The 10,375-nt window shown below is 41.4% G+C and overlaps 1 long non-coding RNA gene across 1 annotated transcript in view; it reads right to left on the reverse strand.

Annotated features, from left to right (window-relative positions):
* The window catches only part of LOC116084932, a 23,408-nt gene extending 13,414 nt beyond the window's left edge, over positions 1–9,994 (reverse strand). The window contains exons 1-3 of the long non-coding RNA XR_004116320.1: positions 9,922–9,994; positions 9,075–9,154; positions 7,524–7,573 (exon numbers count right to left, since the gene is read on the reverse strand). This is a non-coding gene — a long non-coding RNA (uncharacterized LOC116084932). The remainder of the gene's footprint in view (positions 1–7,523; positions 7,574–9,074; positions 9,155–9,921) is intronic.
* Positions 9,995–10,375: the final 381 nt, after the last annotated feature.

Consider the following 10,375-nt stretch of genomic DNA (forward strand, 5'->3'; position numbering starts at 1 on the left):
TCTCTCTCTCTCTCTCTCTCTCTCTCTCTCTCTCTCATTCAGTGGTTCTGTTTCCTTCTTCCTATGGTACAAAACCCATCATTATTACACCAATGTCAGGTGTGGGGGCTCATTATTTTTACAAAACCACAAATCAGAATGATTGTAAATTATCCTTCTGTTGTTGCTTCTACTATTGCATGAAGCAGTGTAACTGCTTTGCATGTATTCTCTTGCTTAGCCATTTCAACAAGTGAGTTGATTCCTTTTTCAAGCAAGGGAATGGAGGCCCCAGAACTGTACTAACATATGGATACAGCTGTCAATAGAAGGGTATTCTGCTAATCCTGCAATGGCAGGAGCTTGTGGGCCTTACTTCCCCTGTGTCCCTCCCTGTTTTTGTAGATGTTGCACTATGGTCCTTGGATTGGTTCATGTTGGGATGTTATACTTCTTGTCATTCTTTTCTCACACTGAGACAGTTTACAAAAATTTTGAATTTTTGTTTGTTTGTTTAGGTCTTCTGAGACAGAGTTTTGCTATGTAGCTCCAGATGTCCTGGAACTCACTCTATAGACCAGGCTGACCTCAAACTCACAGAGATCTGCCTGCCTCTGCTTCCTGAGTGCTGGGATTAAAGGCACACACTACCACCACCTGGCTTTGAATTTTTTTTATTATGATATTACTATATTGTTTTTATTTTGTGTGTGTGGTTTTGTTGTTTGTTTGATTGTTTGTTTGGTTTGGTTTTTTGAGACATGGTTTTACTACCTATCCCTGCCTGGCCTGGAACTCACAACCCCTGCCACTGCCCCTGGAATGCTGGGATACAAGTCATGTAACATAACTCCCAGTCCTTCCTTTGTAAGTTTGACAACACGGGATGCTTTTATACTGGAAGATACTTTTAAGATCAGTTTTCAGGCCTGCTTGATGTCTAATTTTGTGACAATGTTACAATTTTCTTTCCTGCTTCTGTGTTGTCGGGAGCAGGGCTTGCATTTGCTATCCTGCTACTGTGAACAGTCCACTGCAATTACAAGCAGCCCATGGTGATTTCCCTGGTTCACAGTGAAGTGCTTGCATCCATTTCAGGTAAAAAAAAAAAAAAATGACTTTATGAGACTCTTGTTATTAGTCTCATTTTTTTCATTTGATTAATTTCTTGCTAATTTAAGATCATAGCAGTGTTAACTATGGAAGCCGTTAGTTACACTGGCTGCTTTTTCTCATTTTCTTTGGCCACTGGCTGTGTTCTGCTGGAAGTTGGTGTTCCTATCCTCTGTCTATCTTTAGACATGAAAAACAGGGCATATAATTTTTACAAATTAGTAAAATCAACACCTTGTACTACGTATTATCTACCTTCTAGCTGTGGGTATTTTTTTTTTATTTTGTTCTTGGATTTTTTTTATTATTTTTACCCATTTGCTTAAGGCTAAGCTCGAGGTGTCTGTATTCTGACTCTTTGGCATATCAATTTTTGTGGTTGCCAGTCTGTCTTCCTTTGATGGAGTTGTTTCTGTTCTGAACTTGAAACTTTTGTTCCAGATTCTGAGTCAATAGAGCAGGGTTTAAGAAAGGGTTTAGAAGCCCCCAGGGGCTCTCTCACACAGCTAAGGAGCACTGTTCTAAGCTAAACTGTAGGCACCTGTAGCTGGCTATTTTCTTAAGGTTTTAATGTATTTTGTTATAATGTATTTTGTACAATGTAAAATGTTATAATGTGTTTTGATCCAGCTGTTTTCATCTAAGAGTTGCTCCCTTACGGCCAGCACATTTCCTTCTGAGAGATGCTAACAGAGACAGCCCATGTAAGTTTGCACTTCTGTGTGCTTAGTTTAGCGCACAGGGTGGTTTCTCTTCATTGTCTTCTTGCAACTGTGTTCATCAGTTTGTCTTCTGAGAGAGTACTGCCTGCTCTTGGAACCCTGGTTTTTGTTAGTACACTGATTTGCATGTGCCTGGAAATGAGAGGTCAAAGTCAGGTGCTGTTCCTCTGGAGCCATTTGCCTTGTTTTTTGAGGCAGGATCTCACGCCGAATCTGGATTTCATTAATTTGGCTAGACTCTGTCTCCCCCGTGCATGGATTATGAGGGCACACCAACTTTTAATGTGGGTGGGTCCTGAGAATCTAACCCATGGCAAGTGGCAAGCCATTTGACAACTGTGCTCCTTGGCTCCTGTTGTTTTGTTTTGTTTTTGAACGAGCCAAATCTTTTATTTGTTGATTTCTTGCATTTGAAGTACTCTTCAACATCATTGGCCTGAGATTCTTGGTCATAGTCCTTAGCCACTACATAACTACACTAACTACAAACAACCACGTTACAGGGTTTCCCCTCGAAACCAATTTTATCAAGGCCTACCTATTCTCATAGTTTCTTATTGTCTCCAAACTTAATTAGGCTCATAATTGTTTGTTTGTTGGTTGGTTGGTTTTGGTTGCTTGTTTTTTGACACATGGTTTCTCTGTGTAGCCCTGACTGTCTTGGAGTTTGCTATGTAGACCAGGGTGGCCTGGAACTCATAGAGATCTTCCTGCCTCTGCCTTCTGAGTATTGGGATTAAAAGTGGGCACCACTATGCCTGGCTAGTTCTTTTTTTTTTTTTTTTTTTTTTTTTCTGAGACAGAGTTGCATTTAGCCAAGGCTGCTCCTTCGGCTCTAGTGTCTAAGTGCTGGGATTACAGTCCTGTGCCATCATACATCTGGCTTATCTCTGGTATTAGAGTCTGTGACTTAAATATTATTTCATACTGACTTAAAACAGAGAACCCGTTTCTATCAGAAGCATGTACTGCTTCTGAAAGGTGAGGCTTGAATCTTTCTTAAATTGGCATTGTTAAGCCCTCATGTTAGATAGTAACAGATTATAGCTGTATATATTAATACACTGTATAATATACATACATATAATACACATATATGTGTGTGTATATATATATCACTTTTACGACTTGAATCCAATGTGGAATGACCAAGCCAAGCCAACCAACCCATTTATCCCCTCCAGCATTTGACCCCTTCCAAGACAATATTTGAGATTCCCCCCATCCTGTGGCATTGAGATATGTAGTATGTAATTCTAATTGCAGTCTCTCCTCCGGACCTCCCCTCTTCTCCATTTCTCTCCTTTCCTCCTGCCCACCCCTTTACAAACCTCTGCTGTTGTGGTTTCAGTTGAGAAAAACATTTTGACTTATTGATCAGCTTCCTTATTTTTGGTGCTGTGCCTCTTGTCCTGGTACTTAGGAGGCTAAAGCAGGAAGATGATAAGATTGAAAACAGCCTGGACTATATGAGACCTTGCCAAAAAAAAAAAAAAGGTGGTGTCCACCTTTAATCCCAGTATTGAGGAGGCAGAGGCAGAGGCAGAGGCAGAGAGGCAGAGGCAGAGGCAGAGAGGCAGAGGCAGAGGCAGAGAGGCAGAGGCAGAGGCAGAGGCAGAGGCAGAGAGGCAGAGGCAGAGGCAGAGGCAGGATCTTGTGATTTCCAGGCCAACCTGGTCTACAGAACAAATTCTAAGACAGTCAGGGCCACAGAAAGAAATCCTGTCTCAAAAAAACCAACCAAACAACAAAATCAATAGACAAATGAAAATTATATAATTAATTAAAATAAGTGCATTCCACCTTGCTTCTCATTTCATCCTCTCTTGGTTTTGCCACAGTTACACTTCGTATGTGCTTGTAACTCCGTACTTGCAGTAATGAATCTGCTACATTTGACCTCAGGCAGCTGGCTTTACTGCTGTGAGCAGACACCATAACCAAGGCAGCTCTTATAAAGGACAATATTTAATTGGAGCTGGCTTACAGGCTCACAGGTTCAGGCAGGGGCATGGCAATATCCAGGGGCTGGAGGAGCTGAGAGTTCCACCTCTCATTCAGGAAGGCAGCTAGGACAAGGGTCTTAAAGCCCACATCCACAGTGACACACCTACTCCAACAAGGCCACACCTCCTGATAGTGCCACTCCCTGGGCCAAGCATATACAAACCACCCAGTTCCAACACTCTAAAGGTGTTACTAGTTTCTCTCATTGAAAATTTTCTGTATCCTTGTTTCACCGGGGATGAGCACAGCCTCATGAAAATGAGTCTCTTTTTTTTTAAAGATTTATTTATTTATTTATTTATTTATTTATTTATTTATTTATTTAATGTATATGAGTACACTGTAGCTGTACAGATGGTTGTGAGTCTTCATGTGGTTGTTGGGAATTGAATTTTTAGGACCTCTGCTCGCTCCAGTAAACCCCGCTTGTTTCGGTTGGCCCTACTTGCTCTGGCCCAAAGATTTATTTATTGTTATACATAAGTACACTTCAGACACACCAGAAGAGGGTGTCAGATCTCGTTACAGGTAGTTGTAAGCCACCATGTGGTTGCTGGGATTTGAACTCAGTACCTTTGGAAGAACAGTCAGTGCTCTTACCCGCTGAGCCATTTCACCAGCCCGAAAGTTTAAGTCTTATTACAGCTGACTAAGCACCTACTACTTAGCTGCACCTGCCTCTCCTCCAGACTTTAAAACAAACAGGAAACACGGACATTGCCATTTACATGTCTAATCTTGGAGAATATTTCCATGGCATAAATAAGATATACACATCATATTAAAAACCAGACATACTCTCTGGAGAGATGGCTCAGCTACCAAGCTTGAAAACCTGAGTTTAATCTCTGAAGTCCACATAGTAGGGAAGAATTTTGTGTTATCCTCTGACCTGTACACGAATACATGTGTGTGCATGAGCCCACACACACACCACACACACACACACACACACACACACATGCACACGTGCTTTTTTTGAGGCAGAGTCTTACTATGCTTTTCTCACTGGCTTAGAACTCAATGTGTAAACAAGTCTCACACTTGTTCTCTGACTTGTTCTTAACTTATTATCCCTTTTATTCTAACCTGGGTTCAGCTACCTGCTGGTTTATGTCCATTTCTTCAGCATTTCTGGGTGAATCCACTGCACCTCTCACTATTTCCCAGAATTCTCTCTCTCCCTGCTGGATGTCCCACCTCCTATTTTCTGCCTTAGCTCATTGGCCCTATGTTCTTTTTATTGACAGGTAATAATGAATTCTCTCTGTGGCCCTGATGTGAACTTTTTGAAACATTCAAGCCACCCTCAGTGACACACTTCCTCCAATAAAGGCTACACACCTATTCTAACAAGGCCACACCTCCTAATCCTTCTCAAATAGTGGCACTCCCTGATGACTAAGCATTCAACTATATAAGCCTATGGGAGCCATTCTTGTTAAACTACCACAGGTACTAGAAGCAGAGAGACTGCTCATTGTTCATTTACTTATTTTTATTGTTTCTCCAGCAGGGTTTTATTCTACAGCCCAGGATGATCCCTAATTTTGTGTAGTTTTCCTGCCCCTGACACCTGAATGTTAGAATTACAAGTGTGAGCTATCATGTCTGGATTAGGGTTCTATTTTTGTTTGTTTTTGTTTGTTTGATTAATGTTTTTTTTTCTGTTAGATATTTTAAATTGTTCTCCCAAATGGTAGTGCTAGCTTTCCACTTCCTCAGATCCCCTTGTTTTCCTAGACTTCCCATTGACCTAGGAATGAGGACTTACCTTCTCTGTCTAGACCAGTATGATTGATAGGAAACAATGTCTTATGTTTTGTGCGTTGAGACAAAGCCACAGTGTAGCCCTGGTTGACCTGGAACTTGCTATGTAGCCCAGGCTGCCCTCAAACTCACAGAGATCCACCTCTGCAGCCCAAGTGTTTACTGCAGATTAAAGGTGTTCACCATCAATCTGTCTAGAATGCAAGGTCTCATTTTTTTTTTAGTTGAAATTTTAAAATTTTAACAAGATTGATCTATTGCAGGGGTTGAGTGGCTGTTTGTTATTTCTTATTAATTTTTAATTTTCACTTTTGTTTTTAATTGGTATAAACTACTTATATTAACTGAGATAGATAACTGGAATAAGTTATTTAATGTTGCTTCAATTACATCTTAAGTATATATGCTAGTTTTTGTAGGCTTTCCCCAAATCTATAACTTTAATAAGTAAATAAATTTTAAATCAAAATTTTGATTTTGGTGTTAAACTAATGAAGCTATTTCAAACTTCAAAGTTGGAAACCCCCCTTTTTTTTTTTTACTGATAATTTCATTTTAATTTTTGTGGTTTGGTCTTTGTGCTTAGAGCATTCAGCACATCTGGAAGCTATTGCTGTGCACAGTGTGAATTAAAATTTAAGCTCTATTTTACTTCCAAATGTAGAGTAATTTTAAAATGTTATTTGTTTAATTGTGGTGTTGGGGGTCTAACCTAGGACCTTAGCACCCGGCAGCTCAGCTACAGCCCAGTCCCAGCTAGTTAACCTCTTCATAATAAAGAATTGTTTCCTTTGAAACTAAAAGCGAGGCAAGGGCTGTGGTTTCAGTCCAGGCACTGTTCTGGGCAAGAGCAGCCTTTCACCTCTCAGCATGCATGGACCTAATTCTTAGCAACACATAGATCCCAAATCTGAACTGGAGCTTGGTCCAATAGATCCCTCCAGCTTAAAAAATACACAAACCATATGAACAGAAAAATATACAAACCGAAGACAAACACTTGCAGTCTTGAGGGTTGGATGCTGCCCCAGGCAAAAGGGGTACACTACCCTGCTGCTTAGTGGGTCCCAAAGGCGAGGCTTCTGCTCTAGTGCAAAGCTTCATTTCCCTCTTCCTTTGAGCTCTCTCTTTTGGAATGAGTATGTCTGCCCCTTGCCTGCCCTATCATGGTCTTTCGGAAACATGCAGCAAACCTGGTTTTGCAGGTTCACAGCCAGAGAATGGATTTCCTTCTACATGGGTACACCTATATCTGATAATGTGATACTGTGTTGACTTGGGGCTTGGAGTGGTTTTGGCATGGGTTAAGACTTTGGGCCAGTTGGGATGGGGTAAGTACATTTAGCATGTGAGAATGCTAAATATGAATTTTGGGGGACATAGAGGATATGGCCTTGTAGACCCAGTGGTATCCTTCTAGATTTGTAATTAAAGCTCTACAGTTCAATACCTCAAAATGTGACTATATTTGGAGACAGGGTTTTCACAGGGAGATGACATTGAAATGGGGCCTTCAGGATGGACTCTAATCTGAATGGTGTCTTTGTAAGAAGATCAGGAGGTACAAAGAGAGCCCAGGGGCACACACTTAAGAAGGATCCCACAAGGACACAGGAAAGGAGTGGGCATATGCAAGGCAGGCAGAGGCCTCCTGAGAAATCGGTTCTGCCCACACCTTGATCTTGGATGTCCAGCCTCTAGAATTATGAATGCATTGCCTTCTTTTGCAAATCTGTGACTAAAAGAAGGGAGGGTGTTATTTGTTTTAGCTCAGGTTCTAGTACAAGGTCACTTGGCTCCATGTGCTTGGGTGGAACATCCTGACATTTGGCACAAGATAGCCATTCACTTCATAGGGGATAGGATGCAAAGGACAAGAGGAAGAGCAAGGGACTGGGCACTTATGGCCAACGCCCCTGGTGACCTGCTTACCCCTGATGGCCGATACCTCCTGAGGCTTCCAGCACTATCCAGAGCAGCACCTGAGCAGGAGAACAGATATGAGGAATATCATGCTTGTAAGTCATAATAGTGAGGGAGTACATTTCTGCTACTCATAAGCAATACTGTATTCGATATTAAAATCCCAGGGAAGCTGATGAAGTGCAGTGGTAAGGCACTTGCTGTCATGCTAGAAGCTCTGGGTTCCCATCCCTCCCAAACAATTTGCCAGTGTCTTCCCATGGTGTTAGTAGTTTTGGGTCCTCTTGCTCTTCACATTAAAACTGAAGTTCACCTAGAATGATTTTTGCTAATGATGAGAAAGGCTTTATTTTATTCTCATTAAGAGAGTCAACGAAGTACCTCAAACACACATACATACACACATGTACACACACACACACACACACAAATGTGCATCCATACACACATATACACACAGAGCATACACATACATGCATATGCACATGCACACACATGCATACACACATGCACACACACATGCATACACATACATGCACACACACACACACACACACACACACACACACACACACAAAGATTATTTGCAGCCCCTTGGTCATAGGTGATGCAATTACTGTGCACTCATGTCTTGCAAGCTGTATTCTGTTCTATTGGTGGCTCACCAGCCTGTGCCAACACTGACTGGAAAAACAAGTTCTCTCTGGTTAATCTTCACAGTCTTGGTTATTCTTAGCACACTGCATTTCCACACAAAGTTTTTTTTTTTCATGTTTGTTGAAATACAGCCAGCAAACAAAAATTGTATCTCTTCAGGGTGTATAACTTGATGTCTTTATATATGTACCCATTATAGAGGGATATCACAAACTACATGTGGCCATCACCTCATATAGGTGGCCCATGGGTGGGGATGCTCAGGGTTCTAGCAGGTTTCAAATAGAGTTAGCCACGTCAGCTCTGTCACCATTAGATCTACAGAACCTTTTGGGTTGTTTCTGAGACAAGGTCAGGCTGTGCGGCACAGTTTGGCCAGGAAGTCGCTGTACCAGTAGCCAGACTGGTCTCAAACCCATAGTCTATCTGCTTAGCCTCCTGAATACTGGGATGATGGTCATGCACCTCAATGTCCAGCTTTAGAATCTAAATTGAACTTGACCCTTTGACCCATAGCTTTCTATTTCCTCCACCCTCATTCACTCTGTGTGTGTGTGTGTGGAGAGAGAGAGAGAGAGAGAGAAAGAGAGAGAGAGAGAGAGAAAGAGAGAGAAAGGGAGAACATATCTCAAAACAAATGAACAAATAGATAAACAATAAACAAAACATTAAAAAATCTATTGGGATTTCCCACGTGTATGTAGGTGGCTAGTACTGTGCAGGTACTGGGGTGGAACCCAAGGCTTTATGTATGGCAGGATAATGCTTAACTTCTGAGTCATAACTGCTGTTTTTCTGGTGTAGGGATTTTGTTTGGTTGGTTTTTTGTTGGGGGGGGGTTGTATTTATTTATTTATTTATTTATTTTATATATTTATTTTGAGGCATGGTCTTGCTACTTACCTCAAAATGACCTCCAACTCTTTATCTCCTGCTTCTGCCTCCGGAACGCAGCTGGGACTACAAGCATGTAGTTGGCACACCTGAAAGATAAGTACATAACCGAGATTTGACTCTCATCCAGCATCGACATAGCAACTTACAATTGTCAGTAATTCCAGTTCCAGAGGACTTGACACCTTCATCTGGCCTCTGTGGGTACCAAGTGTGCTTATGCATGAAAGCAAAAACACTCACACACATAAAATAATAAAATAAAATGAATCATTTATCGAGGCCCAGACCTGATGATGCATGCCTGTCATCCCAACACTAGGGAGGCAGAAGCAGGTGAATCTCTGTTAATTCAAAGCCAGCAAGTTCCACATAGCAAGTGTCAGAACTACATAACGAGATCCCATCTCAAAAACTAATTCAGCACAAGAGATTACCCTTGAAAGGTTATTGATGAATAAGTATAATACTTATAGAAAATGTTAAATGTTCATAACTACTCTTTTATCTGCTTATTTTATAATATTATTTTCAATGTGATATAAAGCCTAAAAGATAAAATTTATCAACCTAACTGGGAACCAAACTTTCCAATACAACATTGTAAGTCCAATTAAAAGAGAGTGGACACATTGAATGGATCATACATTGTAACTTGGTGGCATAATAAATGCTTTAGAAAACCGACAAACAGCTGCTGCCAAGCAAAAGACCCCACATGAAACCATCCTCCCAATGAGGTGAATGGTTAATCAGGATCAGCTAGCTATAATTTCTGAGAAGCAGCTATATAGTTTTGAGTTATTTTATTCTTAATTGTCTCAATGATCATGCAGTAAATATTTTTGAGACATACAGTACTGTGTGTTTTAGCACATGGCAGATTTGTGTGGTCACTAGCAGCTGTGTGCTCAACAGTTCACCCACCCCCACCCCCATGCTCAACAGTTCACCCACCCCCACCCCCATGCTCAACAGTTCACCCACCCCCATGCTCAACAGTTCACCCACCCCCACCCCCATGCTACTCTATGTGGGGAGTGTGACCCTAGCAACCATGGTCACTTCTTTGTGTCTCTTCATGCCCAAGTGTCTTTTCCTGTTGCTCTGATAAAATAGATACCCTGGTAAACCCAACTTTATTAGTTACTTTCTGTTGCTGTGATAAGTCGGGCAGCAGACGTTCCAGAGGGACAAAGTCCACTGTGGCAGGAAGTCTTAGCAGCAGGCAGCAAGCGCTGAGGCAGGAATAGCTGAGAACTTGCATCTTAAGCTTCACTAAGGAAGCAGAAAGTGAACTGGGAATGGTA

The sequence above is a fragment of the Mastomys coucha genome, unplaced genomic scaffold (assembly GCF_008632895.1).
Source record: "Mastomys coucha isolate ucsf_1 unplaced genomic scaffold, UCSF_Mcou_1 pScaffold9, whole genome shotgun sequence".
Lineage (NCBI taxonomy): Eukaryota > Metazoa > Chordata > Mammalia > Rodentia > Muridae > Mastomys > Mastomys coucha.